The sequence below is a fragment of the Neovison vison genome, chromosome 12 (assembly GCF_020171115.1).
Source record: "Neovison vison isolate M4711 chromosome 12, ASM_NN_V1, whole genome shotgun sequence".
Lineage (NCBI taxonomy): Eukaryota > Metazoa > Chordata > Mammalia > Carnivora > Mustelidae > Neogale > Neogale vison.
Window position 1 is genome coordinate 133800716 of NC_058102.1, and position 14699 is coordinate 133815414.

Genomic DNA, 14699 nt, shown 5'->3' on the forward strand with positions numbered 1-14699 from the left:
CTTTTTGATAAAGTCATTCTGGTGTGAATGAAATATTATCTCCTGGATTTACATACGTTTATCTACACTAGTGATTCCTCTCCAGTTTTATTGGCCATGTGTATATTTTCTTTAGAGAAACGTCCATTCAGAGCACCCTCACTGTCACTTTTGGGTTCTTATTATGTGGTGTAAGATACCATATATTCTGAACACAAGTCCCTTTTTTTTTTTTTAAGATTTTATTTATTTATCAGATAGTGATCACAAGTAGGCAGAGAGGCAGGCAGAGAGAGAGAGAGGAGGAAGCTGGGTCCCTGCTGAGCAGAGAGACTGATGTGGGGCTTGATCCCAAGACCCTGGGATCATGACCTGAACCGAAAGCAGAGGCTTTAACCCACTGAGCCACCCAAGCACCCCTACTTTGGTTAATTCTTAAAATCATTAGCCAATGTAATAGGAATAGCAAATGTAATAGGAATCTGGTAATTTGGGGGAAGCTGGTTTTGTATTAGCTATTGTCATGGGTCTACTCCCATTACTGTCTCTCTCCTTCACCCATAGTATCACGTATAGTCCAGTTGTAATTACTGGATCAAGCACCACATTAAAAGGATTTTCTGTAGACTCTCAGTATACAGCCCCTATGTATATATGAGCCACACAGCCATCTTGTTTGCATTTTACTTGATTTTTTTTTTCCAACTGCATCATACCATTCTTTAATATTCGTTCTTTCTGGTAGAAATCTTTACCGTCCAATTTGTGTCTTCCCTAAGTAGCTGCCAGAAACTACCAACTTCTGTTAACAAAAGTGTAGATTAAAAAGTTCTTCACTCTGTTGCCAAGTAGATACACAGATATCAAAACAATAACCATTTACAAGTTATAATGGAAGAATATACTATAACAGTAGAAAAATGAAAGAGCCCAGATATAAATATATCAAGAAGTATGCAAAAAAATTAAGCAGGATTTATATAAGGGAAAAGACTACCCGGAAGCTCATAAGACTTAAATTGAAAGACATAACATGGGGGCGCCTGGGTGGCTCAGTGGGTTAAGCCGCTGCCTTCGGCTCAGGTCATGATCTCAGGGTCCTGGGATCGAGTCCCGCATCGGGCTCTCTGTTCAGCGGGGAGCCTGCTTCCCTCTCTCTCTGCCTGCCTCTCCATCTACTTGTGATTTCTCTCTGTCAAATAAATACATTAAAAAAAAAAAAAAGACATAACATGTATCTAGATACACTGGAATGGAAAGACATAAGAGTTAAAAAGTTGAGAGACATAAATAACATGTTTCTAGATACACTGATTCAAGATTGATTCTGTTAAGGTTAATTCTCGTAAACCAAGTTGCAGACAGATTCTCACTGTGAATTGTTTTTAATTTGGTATAGTGATGAAAAATTCATCTCAAATAATGTAGAGGTAAATATTGCCAAGACAATACTGAAAGAGAGGATTAAGAAAGGGGACTATAGACCTGTAATGGATTTTTTTTAAAAAGATTTATTATTTATTTGACAGAGATCACAAGTAGAGAGGCAGACGGGGTTGGGGATGGGGAGAAGCAGGCTCCCTGTTAAGCGGAGAGCCTGATGCGCGGCTCAATCCCAGAACCCTGGGATGTACCTGTAATGGTTATTAGAACATATTTTATAAAGAGGTTAAAAATAGTACAGTATGGATACGAGAAGAGTACTAGTCAATTGAACAGAATGTAAAACCCAGAATCGGGAGGGTGGGGGGAAACCTGAGAATTTAATTAACGATGAAATGGTATTTTAAACTAGGTGAGAAAAGATGGATTAGTTATGACAAGCAAATAAACTTCTTTTTTTTACTTAGTTCTTAAATGTTGGGGCACCTGTGTGACTCAGTGTGTTAAACTCTGATTCTTCATTTCAGCTCAGGTTATGAAGTCAGGGTCCTGAAATCATACCCGCCCCTCTGTGCTTGGGGTGGAGCCTGTGTAAGAGCCTCCTCTCTCTCTCCCATTGCCCCTTCTCCCTAGTATCTACCCCACCCACTCTCTCCCTAAAAAACAAAACAACAGCGGCGCCTGGGTAGCTCAGTGGGTTAAAGCCTCTGCCTTCGACTCAGGTCATGATCTCAGGGTCCTGGGATCCAGTCCCACATCAGGCTCTCTGCTCAGGGGGGAGCCTGCTTCCTCCTCTCTCTCTGCCTGCCTCTCTGCCTACTTGTGATCTCTGTCTGTTAAATAAAAAAAAATAATAATAAGATCTTAACAAAACAAAACAAACCTTAAATGTTACACCATGCTCCAAAATAAAGCTTAAAGATTTAATTGGGAAATAACAGCAAAAAATAAAAGTAAAGAAAATGTAAGTGTAAGGCTGGGCGTAATGGGAGCATTAAGAGGCAGGCAGAAATGCATTTTTGTCTGGAGAACGTGCCTGGTTTTCCCCTCATAAGTTTGCACTTGATGATACACATTGCCAAGTCTCTGACCATGAAAACAGGTTTTTTCAAAACTTATTTTTTTTGACAGGGAGAGGGAGAGACAGAGAAAAAGAAGGAAAGAAAGAAAGAAAGAGAAGCCCACTCCCCGCTGAGCCAGGAGCCCAGGATCATGCCCCAGGGATGGCAGGTACCCAACGAACTGAGCCACCCAGGCATCCAGGCGCCCCTGAAAACGACTTTTTATTGCTGCATCTGCTCAATTCCATGGAGACCGGCTGGGACCCGGAGGGATATAGAAGAGGAATAAACTAAGGAATAGCCTTTTTTTTAAGGGACATTTTCTAGGGGAGGAGGCATTCATCCTTAAGTTTCATGCACTCTAGCCTCAGTAGTATGTAAGGACTGCTTTTCCACACCGGCGACTGTAACCTCTGCGGATATAGTCAGAAAGGGTCAGCCAACTCCCATTAACGTTTCAGGGAACCCTCCCCGCATCACTGAGATTTGAGAGGTTTAGGTCTCCTACATGCGCTTTGCGCGCCTTGAGTCCTTGGCCCTTTCTATGCAGGCTCAGGCGCCGCGACGCGGATTTCAGAGGTGCGCAAGCGCATTCGTGCTTGGCGTCATGGTTACGGTTGTTAGGTGCTCCAAGATCCCAAACGCTGGCAAGGGCGGTTTAGCTTCTCTCTAGCGCTAGTGTTGGCGTCTAGAGGCGGCGAAAAGCCGAGCCGAAAAAGCCGAGAGTTGGTGAAGTCTCTAGGCTTTGCGATGAAGAAGTTTTTTGGTTTCGGGGCTGGGAAGGGGCGTTCATCCCCGACCTTTCGCACCGAGCGGATGAATGGCTTGGGGGCCCGGGCTGACAAGAATGAAGAAGTCAACAAGTCGCAGCGCGGGTATAACGTCGGCGTGAAAGATCTCAAAAAGATCCACAGAGCTGCCGCCGTGGGCGACGTAGCGAAAGTGCAGCGGTTGCTACTGCTTGGGAAAGACGTGAATAAAAGAGACAAGATGAAACGGTAATAGGGACTTGGAAGCCGGCGGCGCCAGACGGCGGGGAGGCGTGGGGGGACCGGGAGGAACGCGCACCTTCCGGGGCTCAGCCTGTGGAGCCCAGCGGTCCTGTCACCGAGGGCGCTTGGCGGTCTTCTCTCCTGAGGCGCGCAGCAAGGGGTCTAGCGCCCAGGCCGGCTGTCTGAGCAGCAAAACAAAATCCTCAGCTGCCTTTGGACCCACTCATAAGTCCCCGTATAGGTCACTTAAAAGACAGCTTTGACGTGGTTGAACCACATTTCAATAGTGATAGAAAAGAAAGTATTGTAAGGGTCTGCCCCTCCCAGAGGAACTTGCTTGTGGATCCTGAATGCAAGGGTGGGGCAGACTGAGTGGAGACATCCAATCAGTGAGGCGTCTGTATATCCACTGGGGAAATTGTAATTCAATTGGCCGCCTGTGTGGGGGCTGGGCTCAGCCACCCCCATAAAGGTTGCTCTGCCAGGCTGCCAGGGGCTGCTGCTGCAGGAGAGCTGTGCAGTCAGCGGAGAGCGGTGAAGTGGGCGGAGAGCGGTGAACCGGTGCCGAGAGCGGTGGAAGTCGGCGGAGAGCAGGGGAGTCAACGGTGAATAGAAGAGCTGTAACAGCTCTTGTAAGAGCTATAACCCCGTTTGGCGGTCCAGCCTCCAGAGGCCCCGAGCCGCCGCGCAGCTTCCAGCCTCAGGCGGCCCCCAGCCGCCTCCCGCAGCTTCCAGCCGCCGCCTACAGCCTGCAGCCCCGCGAGCTGCCAGACCCTAGCCGTCCAGCAGTCAGCAGTCCCGATGCCTACATCCCCTGGACGCCAGCGGTCGGCGGTCCTGACACCTGCAGCCCCTAGACGCCAGCGGCCCCGAGGCGCAAGCAGCCCTGGATGCCAATGGCCCCTAGACACCAGCAGCCTCCCCGCAAAATGCCTTGCCACCCCGAACCACAAGTGGCCTTGTCTGCAGTGGTGGCTTCCTCCGGGTGGAAGCCTGGTCAGAGTAGCATCGTTGGGAGCAGAATCTGTGTCATCCGGGTTGTCCTCCTTATCATTGTTGCTGTCATTGTTGCTTCTTCGTCGTTGGGAGTGGCCTCATCCAGGAAGTGGTCTTGTCTAGAACGGCCTTTCCTTGGGAGCGGCCTTGTCCCGGGAGCAACTTCATTGAGCAGTGGCCTTATCTTGGGAGTGGCCTCTTCTTGGGAACAGCTCCAATCATGGAGCGGCCTCATCTGCGGAGCAGCAGCGTCATCTAGAGTGGCCTCGTCCAGAGTGGCCTTCTTGGAAGTGACCTTGTTGGGATCATCGTCACCGCCTTTTCATAAGAGGTAGCTCTGACCGGTCGTTTGATTCCTGATGCTTGGCGCGAAATAAAGTTTTGCTTGACCTTCGCTTTGTATCAGTCTCGTTCCTTTGATCACGGACCCTAACAGTATATACACAGTATTTTACTTTATTTTGTAGGATTTTATTTATTTGACAGAGAGAGACACAGAGGGAGGGAATACAGCAGAGGGAGTGGGAGAGGGGGAAGCAGCCCCCACCCCCAGCAGAGAGCCCGATGTGGGGCTCGATCATAGGACCCTGAGATCACGACCTGAACCCAAGGCAGATGCTGAATGACTGAGCCACCCAGGCACCTCCAGTATTTTATTTTTACTGGGCATCTTTTTATACGATAATGTCATTAAGAAAAGGTCTATTCCCATAATAGATCAACTTCTGGGCTACAAATTGCTTCGATAAAATCCAATATATGATTTATATCTGTGTCCACTCTGTATGTATGTTATTTACTGACTGGCTGTCGAAGGAAATTTTGAATTGGGAAGATGGTTCTGTTCGTGATTCGGAAGATGTATTTCTCAAAATGTGTACTCTTCCTGTATTTATGGACATTCCATAAAGCAAGTAATATCATCATGGTTTTAAGAATTTGGGGTTCCACTTGCTCTTTTTTATCATTGTGATGACATTAAGCAAATTTTTGGAATCACCATAGTGTACACCTGAGAGTAATAGAACACTGCATGTTAACTGGAATTAAAATAAAAACTTAAATTTTTATAAGTACACAGATTTTCCCTTCCAGATATCCAAATGTATTTTAAATTTCCACAAATTACACGGTTACTAATGGCTGAAAGGACAGATGAATGAACGGGGCAGAGTAGAAAATGCCGAACACCCAAATATGGTGACATTTCATATTAGTAGGAAAAGGTGAATCATTCATAAGTGGTGGAGAAATATCTGCTATTTATTTATTTATAATAGTATTGATGAAGTTCCAGAACCTAGGTGAGGTTCGGTGGGGTGAGGTCCGGAGCCGATGACCAAGAAAGAATTCTTGAGTCATCTTTGGTGCAAAATGGTGGTTTATTAAAGCACGGGGACAGGACCCGTGGACAGAAAGAGCTGCTGCATCGGGGATGTGAGGAGTGGCTGATTATATACACAGGAGTTGGGTAGGTGAGGACAAAGTGGGTGTTCAGAACGGCTGTCAGGGTAAAGAAGACAGTCAGGATATTGAAGGCCTGGTTACTATCAAGCCAAGGCTGTTTTTCCCTTTAACGAGGCACTAGCATGAAGACAATTGGGAGTTTCCTGGTGGAATGTCACATTCCTCCTATCAAGCGTCCTTGTTAGTGAGATTTGGGTTCAGAAGAAAATTAACTTTATTTACATTTCCTTCTGCCTTAGCCTCCTTCAGTTTTTATGGAGGGGAGAGTGATGTTAGGGCTTGAGGAACGGAGTTATGTGCCTCTGGAAATTGGTCTATTGATAAGGTAGGACATTTGTAAACCAAGGTAGACTCTTGTCTTGCAGGATTGTGATCTCTGCAAGTTAATTATCTGTTTTTCTTTTGGGGCAGTCGGGGTGCTTGAGGAATGTCACACATATTACCGAGGGGAGTGGGTGGAGGGGGGTGCAAAGTGCCAGCTTTTGCTTTGTCCTCAGCCAGCCTCCTGCTCCCTCATCATTCCCCCCTGAACAATTTTGGCCCTTAAATCTTTAAGGTAGTTGAAGGTGGAAGGTCTCATCTTCTATAACTTCTTCCTGATGAAAAGGGGAGTCGAGCTGTCCCTACCTACTTGGGTCAACATTGATCAGTTGAGGAACGTATAGGGGAGTTACGAAAGACAGAGGCAGCTGAATCCAGCGCTGACAGTGAAAAAGTGTCTTTGCGCGTGGTGAGGATCATCTGTTGTGAAGTAATTGCAGTAATGGAGTTTCGGCACCAAGTAGAGAAACATTGAATAGAGGAACACATTAAGATTAATAAGGCTATAAGAATAAGAAGCCCAAAAAGGAGATTTTTAATTGTTGGCCATAGTCCTCCTTCAAGCCAGGAACTTAACCAATCACTGGAGAGAGAGAAGGATCTTGTAGAGCCTTAATCTGTGTATTCATAGTTATTAGTCCTGTGACATTTTTGTGATATCTGGGATGTACACGCAACATTCTGCTTTGATAATTGCGCATGTGCCACCCTGTGCTGCTGTCAGGACATCTAAGGCCATTCTATTTTTAGGACTGTCTTGCGTATCTGTGAGACTTTGATATTAAGTAAGGAGATGCTATTTAGTGAATCATTGAGTGCCTTTGTAGTATATTTATTAAGGGCTTCTACATGCCACATGACACCCTCTAGTCCCACAGATTGACCAAAAATGGATGTTAAGTGATCATACCATTTAAAAACAGATCGTGTCCATCTTTGCTTTAAATTGGGGAAATTAGCTGGAGTGGTGATGGTTTTAGTAATGCGCCCATGAATCCAGGCAAATCGTAAGGTAAAGCAACCTATACATCCTGGAGCAAGTCAGGGCCACAGGTTAGTTCCACGTATCCAGTGGGTTTTATTTGGAGCTGACCATCTAATGCCGGGTCGCCTTACCCAATCAGTAGCAAACCAGTCAGTAGCCTGGAGTACTATTATTTGGGAACACATTTTTAATGATAGCCATCCTAGATGTCGTGTGTTATTTGCCCAAGTATCATATGTATGATTTTTTTGTTCTGGGCATTAAACAGCCTTTCGACTGAGCTGTCCAATAGTGGGTGTGAGCCACAAATATGTATCCCAGATTTGATATATGCCATCCTCAGTATAGCGATAAGGAGGGTTTTGTAACTTAGGCCCATATTTGATTGGGGAGTTATGGCTTGACAGCAATCCCCTTTCCTTCCAATTAGCTCCATGAGCATGTAGTACCAGGAAGGCATATTTGGAGTCAGTGTTAATGTTTATTTTTAGGCTTTGGCAATTGCAAAGTGCTAGTGAGCACTATGGCATACCTAGCTTTTCTTATTCTTTTTATGAAAACTATTGTCACCAGTAAACCAATTGTCATTTGTATTTTTAATAGGAGCATTTTAAATCTGGCCAACTAGAGTAAGCAAGATTGATAACCTCTGAACAGTTTTGCTCTATAGACAAAGAAGTACAATGGTCAGGTTGAGGCATATGGGTACCTAGGTTTAAAGTTTGACAAGATTTTAAGGATTATTTTTGGCATATCTGTAAGTGTAGCCCAGTATTTAATAAGTTGGCCTCCAGGGACGCCTGGGTGGCTCAGTTGGTTAAGCAGCTTCCTTCGGCTCAGGTCATGATCCCAGCGTCCTGGGATCGAGTCCCACACCGGGCTCCTTGCTTGGCAGGGAGCCTGCTTCTCCCTCTGCCTCTGCCTGCCTCTCTGTCTGCCTGTGCTTGCTCTCTCTCCCTCTCTCTCTGACAAATAAATAAATAAAATCTTTAAAACAAAACAAAAAACTCCTTATAATAAGTTGGCCTCCATCATCCATTGGTGGCCTTTGGCTTTTTTTTTTTTCCAATTTTTTTTAAGATTTTATTTATTTGACAGAGAGATCACAAGTAGGCAGAGAGACAGAGAGAGAGAGAGATGGGGAAGCAGGCTCCCCGCTGAGCAGACAGCCCGATGCGGGGCTCAATCCCAGGACCTCAGCTGAAGATAGGCTTTAACCAACTGAGCCGAGCAAGGAACCCCTCTTTCTTTCCAATTCTTTTTTTTATTTTTTTCCCAATTTATTTATTTTCAGAAAAACATTATTCATTATTTTTTCGCCACACCCAGTGCTCCATGCAAGCCATGCCCTCTATAATACCCACCACCTGGTACCCCAACCTCCCACCCCCCCGCCACTTCAAACCCCTCAGACTGTTTTTCAGAGTCCATAGTCTCTCATGGTTCACCTCCCCTTCCAATTTACCCAAATTCCCTACTCCTCTCTAACGCCCCTTGTCCTCCATGCTATTTGTTATGCTCCACAAATAAGTGAAACCATATGATAATTGACTCTCTCTGCTTGACTTATTTCACTCAGCATAGTCTCTGCCAGTGCCGTCCATGTTGCTACAAAAGTTGGGTATTCATCCTCTTTGGAGAACAGTGTGGAGATTCCTCAAGAAATTAAAAATAGAGCTTCCCTATGACCCTGCAATTGCACTCCTGGGTATTTACCCCAAAGATACAGATGTTGTGAAAAGAAGGGCCATCTGTACCCCAATGTTTATAGCAGCAATGGCCACGGTCACCAAACTATGGAAAGAACCAAGATGCCCTTCAACGGATGAATGGATAAGGAAGATGTGGTCCATATACACTATGGAGTATTGTGCCTCCATCAGAAAGGATGAATCCTGCGGGAACTTCTTATAAGGAATCTCTAGGTTGAACTTTTAGTAGCCTCTCCAGGCCAGAAGAAGCCTCTCCATGCCATCAAACATGCCTGCAATCCCTGTCGATTTGGGCGAATTCCTCTTTCTGAGGCTCTGCACCTACCAGGGAGGGACATTCTTTACTCAGCTGGTGAGGCTGCTGAGAACTCTGTAAGCAAGTTATCAGGCCACAGTTCCAAGTGGCTTTACGGCTCCAGGTTTCATAAAGTCAACCTTAGTTCTTTTAAGCTGTCTGGTCATATCTGAGTCTATGCATGTCTTTCTCAAATATGACATTCCAGTCAAAGCCTTGGTAAAATAATCCATGTTTCCAATGGTGTCCTGTTACAAGGGAGAATAGATTCTTATTGAAATTATGCAAATGACTGACATGGAAGAAAGAATACTTACTTAGATCTTTTGATTTTCAGGGTGCTCAGATAGAAAAGTTGAATGCTTGAAGATAAAACTCATTTTACAAGAGAATTAAAACAATTATAAATGACAAAAACTCAGAATGGATATGGTTACAGCTGATGAGATGAGAGTTTACAATTTAGCTGGCAAGGAAATCAGGTTATTTCTGTGACACATAACACTTCCATAATTACAATATCAAGTGATGATCAATCAAAACATTAAAACTTTAGGAAATGCATAGAATCTCTAGAATAGTTATAGCATTTACCCAAATGAAACCCAAGGTATATCATTGGTTTAGCAGTACTTCATGAGTAACTTAGTATACCAAGGAAAAGCCCGAGTTAAAGAGATTTACAACTTAAATCTTGTCAACATTTGCTAAAATCTTATAAAGTTTTAAAGCACATGCCTAAATATAATTAGGGATATACTTATCCCTGATACAGGCAAAATGAGAAAGTGGTTTTTCTGGACAGGCAAGGAGAAAACCATTTACATTTTCTTCTTAACAGCAGATCAATTAATCTAAGAAAACTTTGTCCTTTTTGAACAGAGAGAATTTCAGTCTTATACCAAACTACCTTTAAAACCCATTCATTTCAAGCTTAGTCTGTCCTGACCCTACCTAAAATTTCTTTTCTGAAGATTTCCCTTCACAAACCTTCTACAACTTTCCTTTGCATTCAGGTTTTGTCCCAAGCCATTTCCTTCCACACAACCATTTCATTTAGGACAAAATTAGCTTCTTTTACTTTTAACAAGATGTATTCTAATTTTTTTCTTTTTTTACATATCTTCTACTTTCCTACATACAGAGTTGCTTCTTTTATTTCCATCAGTCTTAGTTACACTTAGCATTTTGTACTATTAGAAAGACCTTAACCTTTAGTCAGTTATTAACCAATTGTGAATGGTTACAACAGAATTCTTTAGATGCCAATTTATTAATCAGTTAAGCACAAAACACGTTTATCAACAGATTTAAAAATTCTTATTTTCTTTGGTGAAAGAAGTAAAAAACACAACCTACAACCAATAATTAATGACTTAGCATTTTATCCTGTTTGGTTAAGACCTAGATGTCCAGGGGCGCCTGGGTGGCTCAGTGGGTTAAGCCGCTGCCTTCGGCTCAGGTCATGATCCCAGAGTTCTGGGATCAAGTCCCGCATCGGGCTCTCTGCTCGGCAGGGAGCCTGCTTCCTCCTCTCTCTCTCTCTGCCTGCCTCTCTGCCTACTTGTGATCTCTCTCTGGCAAATGGATAAATAAAATCTTTAAAAAAAAAAAAAAGACCTAGATGTCCATAATTTAATTCCATTTGTCATCCAACCAAAACTTTAGAGTTTCAGGTTACCAAAGACTTTGAAAGCTACTTCAGCAATTACCCATTAAAACTTTGAGACAGACAATTAACCATCAGTTTAGTCATGTCTTTGCTAATGGATTTTCACAAACAACACAAGCTTATTTGACTTTCAGTAAACTTCGAAGTTTCGCATTTGCTGCTGATAACTTAGAAGGCATGTCTATCTTAATTAAACCAACAAACTTAACAAACTTAACTTAGCTCAGATACTGATTTATATTCCACCTGGGCCCACTCCACTTTGAATGTTTACCTGAGACACGGGTGGGAAGATCCAGAGTGGGGGGTGATGGGTTCAGGGGCTGCTCTTCTTGCTCCTTGACAGTGCGGAGAGGGGAGCCACGGTGCGTGATCTAGAGGCTAGTCATGCAGGCTGCATGCACATTGGTGCAGAAACATGAGAAGGGGGAAACAGAAGAAACAAATTGCTGTCAGGAGGCAGAGAAAGGATTCCTGGTTTTAGAGCTCATCAGCCCTAACAGAGGAACAGACGCCATGCTTTCCCACCAGCAAAGGGAAAAGGCTTAGGCAGTCCCTGTCAGGCCAGAGAAAACAGGGAATTTCCCCAAAACAAAGGGAGTTTCAGCAGCTGCTTGGGAATATTCCTTAAGGTCTCTGTCTCGAGTTAGACTAACCCCAGTTGGCTCCAGTTATAGCCATTAACACGGGAAATGAGTGAGGGAGAAGCCCCCACATCTATTAGGAGAAACAGAGAGAGATAAAGTCAGAGTCCCCTTTGCTAGGGATGGTCCAGCAACCTGGGTTTACTAGAAGGCTTATTTATGTAATTATCATCCAGTATGTCAGGAGGAAGTTTACTAGCTGACTCATTAGGGCAAACACATTCTGCAAAAGCTCCTTAGTTCGGGGTCCTGGTGTAGAGCAATGAAGGCCTAGGTGTGAGCAATGAAGGTATCCTAGGTCCATTTGTCCTGTTTGCTGTAGAGGAGATCTAACTGATAGTTCCCTTTGAGGCCATGCAGTGTTAGAGCAGCTCAGTCTTTTCCTAAGTTTTGCAATCCAAATTATTTCCAGTGGGTTAAAAGGCACCCCAAGGTAGAGTCCTTGGGAACTGAAGAAGCCTACTGAGGCCATGCTCCCAGAAAAGGAAAGAAGGTCCACTATCAAATTCCCCCTGACTCCTGGGTAGCATCCCACGCAGGATATATCAGAGGTTCCTGTCTGTCAAAAGCGACCAGAAGCGTCCCTCAACAAAAATCGCTATTGATCACCATCCTGCCTTCCCCAGGAAGGCATTCCTGCTGTAAAAGGCCCTGGAGGGGCGCCGGCGTCCCTCCTCTTCCCCATCGCATCCTAGGCTGCTGATGGGTGCCTGGTGAATGGACCAAAATACTGTGCCATGCCATGCCATCGTCTGTCCTGAAAATTGCATACTGTTTTGCCATTTTAATCCATGGAAATACTAGAAAAGTTTGGCAAGGGGAAATTACCCAATTTTGTAGCTTTAAGGAGTCTGTAGAAGACACTGACAAGAAACGGTAGAGACTGAAATCCATCATGGTCTATGCGACATTCCAACACATGTGGTCCTTGCAGTCAACTTCCCCAGGAAATGGTTCCTGGTTGTGTTTTAATTCAACTTTTTTTTTTTTTTTTTTTGGTGGCTCAGTGGATTGGGCCGCTGCCTTCGGCTCGGGTCATGATCCCAGGGTCCTGGGATCAAGCCCCACATCGGGCTCTCTGCTCTGTGGGAAGCCTGCTTCCTCCTCTCTCTCTGCCTGCCTCTCGCCAACTTCTGATCTCTGTCTGTCAAATAAATAATTCAACTTTATTTATAAAGTATTTGAAATTTTAAAACCTGTATATAAATTTTTTTAGTCACAAAACATTTATTTACATATTTATTTATATATGTAATAAATAATAAATACTGAATTCTATACATCAAGTCCTGTCACCAGAGGAACAACTCCAAAGCCAGGGCAGGGAGGACTAGAGAACGATGAAGCCCATGGAAAAGGCAGAGTTCTGTTTCCCAGCCGCCATTCCACCCCAGGAGGAGAATCTTCCCATTAGTGCTTGGGAATGGATGGTGGGCTCAGAGCCCACAAAGGCTTGAAGGCCTGAGGGGAGTGAGGTGATGATGGAGGCTGGGTGCTGTGCAGGGGCTTAGGAAACGGGTGCTGCTGGGAAGGGGTGGGAGACCTTGACCCAGTGGGGTAACTTGGGTGAGTGCGAGTGGGAGGAGAAAGCAGCAGGTTGCAGGCCCCGGGCACTCCAGGCCCAAGGTTCTGAAGATGAGAGCAAGGGGATCGGGTCATGACATCCTCCAGGGGCATCTACTTGTGCTCATAGCCACTCTGCCTGCCATGTCCCGCATTGGGGTCTCCCATTTCACAGAGTAGTTCCTGCTCAGCATTGTGTAGGTCCTCAGGGGGTAGTAGCTGTGCATGGGGAGTCATGGGGGACCGCACTCACTCTTCCATTTGTTATTTCTTTGACATGCCTTACCTCCTACCACTGCCCTTAAGAAGCACTGTTGGTTCACATAGATAGGGTCAATTTTTCATATATAGAAGCTCGAGCATTCCCTGAATGAAAATATTTTGAAATAACTTCATTGTCTAAGATTTCACTTTATTTTTATTTTTTGATTTTTTTTTTCTTGAGCGCACTTTTTGGAAATACATTTTTGTAGGGACTGTAAAGAAAGAAAGCAGGAAGAAAGCACATATACAGACTTATAAGAAGAGAAGCATGTTCTTCACATAGCAAGAATTTTTATGCCTTGACTTCTAACCCATGTAGTAATTTTGAGTAATTTTACATGGACTATGCCTTATTCTGCTCTAAGACCATGATCTAATTATAGGGATAGAGAAGTGATCTATGTCTCTATGATTCAGTTGATATTAATACTAGTCTTTGATACATTTTCATTCTTAAATGCAGCAATTATCTACAATTGATTATAGTTATTAAGTTTTCGTTGACCCAAGTGTTGATTTTCTTCAAGTTTTGAAAGAGGCCGGCTTTGGCTAACAGTGCTGTAAACTTTCAAGTCAGTTATTTGAAGTTTTAAGATTTCACTTTAACGAACTTTTTTAAACGAAAGATTTTATGTATTTGAGAGAGAACATGAGAATGAACACACATGAGTAGGGAGGAAGGGCATAGGGAGAGGGAAAAGTAGGGGAGCCTGAGGCAGGGCTGGATCCCAGGACCCCAAGAACATGACCTAAGCCAAAGGCAGATGCGTAACTGACTGATCCACCCAGATGCCCCAGAGCTGCTCTTTTAATTCAGAGTCCATCTCCTTAGTGACCCATTTGGAGCAAGAGTGCTTTATGTTGACATCTGGGATCCTGATACCATCGATAGAAGAGAATCAAGCATGTTGATATAGCCTGGAGAAAAGCTTCACCTTTATTGGAAAGCTCTCGACACTGTATCCCTGAAACTAATTTCTGAAATGTTAATGTTTGCCATGAAAGTATTGTCAAATGGGGATAAGAAAATTTAAACTGATTTCTTTTGCGCTAGAGATAATGTGCAGTTCTGTAATATTTCTCAAACATAGAGGATCATTGAATCTTTCTATTGAGGCACAATCCTCCCCTTCCAGCAAAGTATATGTTCTTTGGAATATAATTTAAGAAACACTACTGCAGAGATAACCATTTAGGCTGTTAACTCAGTAAAAATACTTCAAGCTTTTACAGCTATGTATTAGAGTTTGGAGATAGATAAAAAAAATAGTCCCTTCCCTCAAGAAGCTCTTGGTTTCGATGGGTGCAATAAAATAAGAGGAGTATACAGTGATAAATGCTGTCCTAGAAGCCGATATTCTTGGA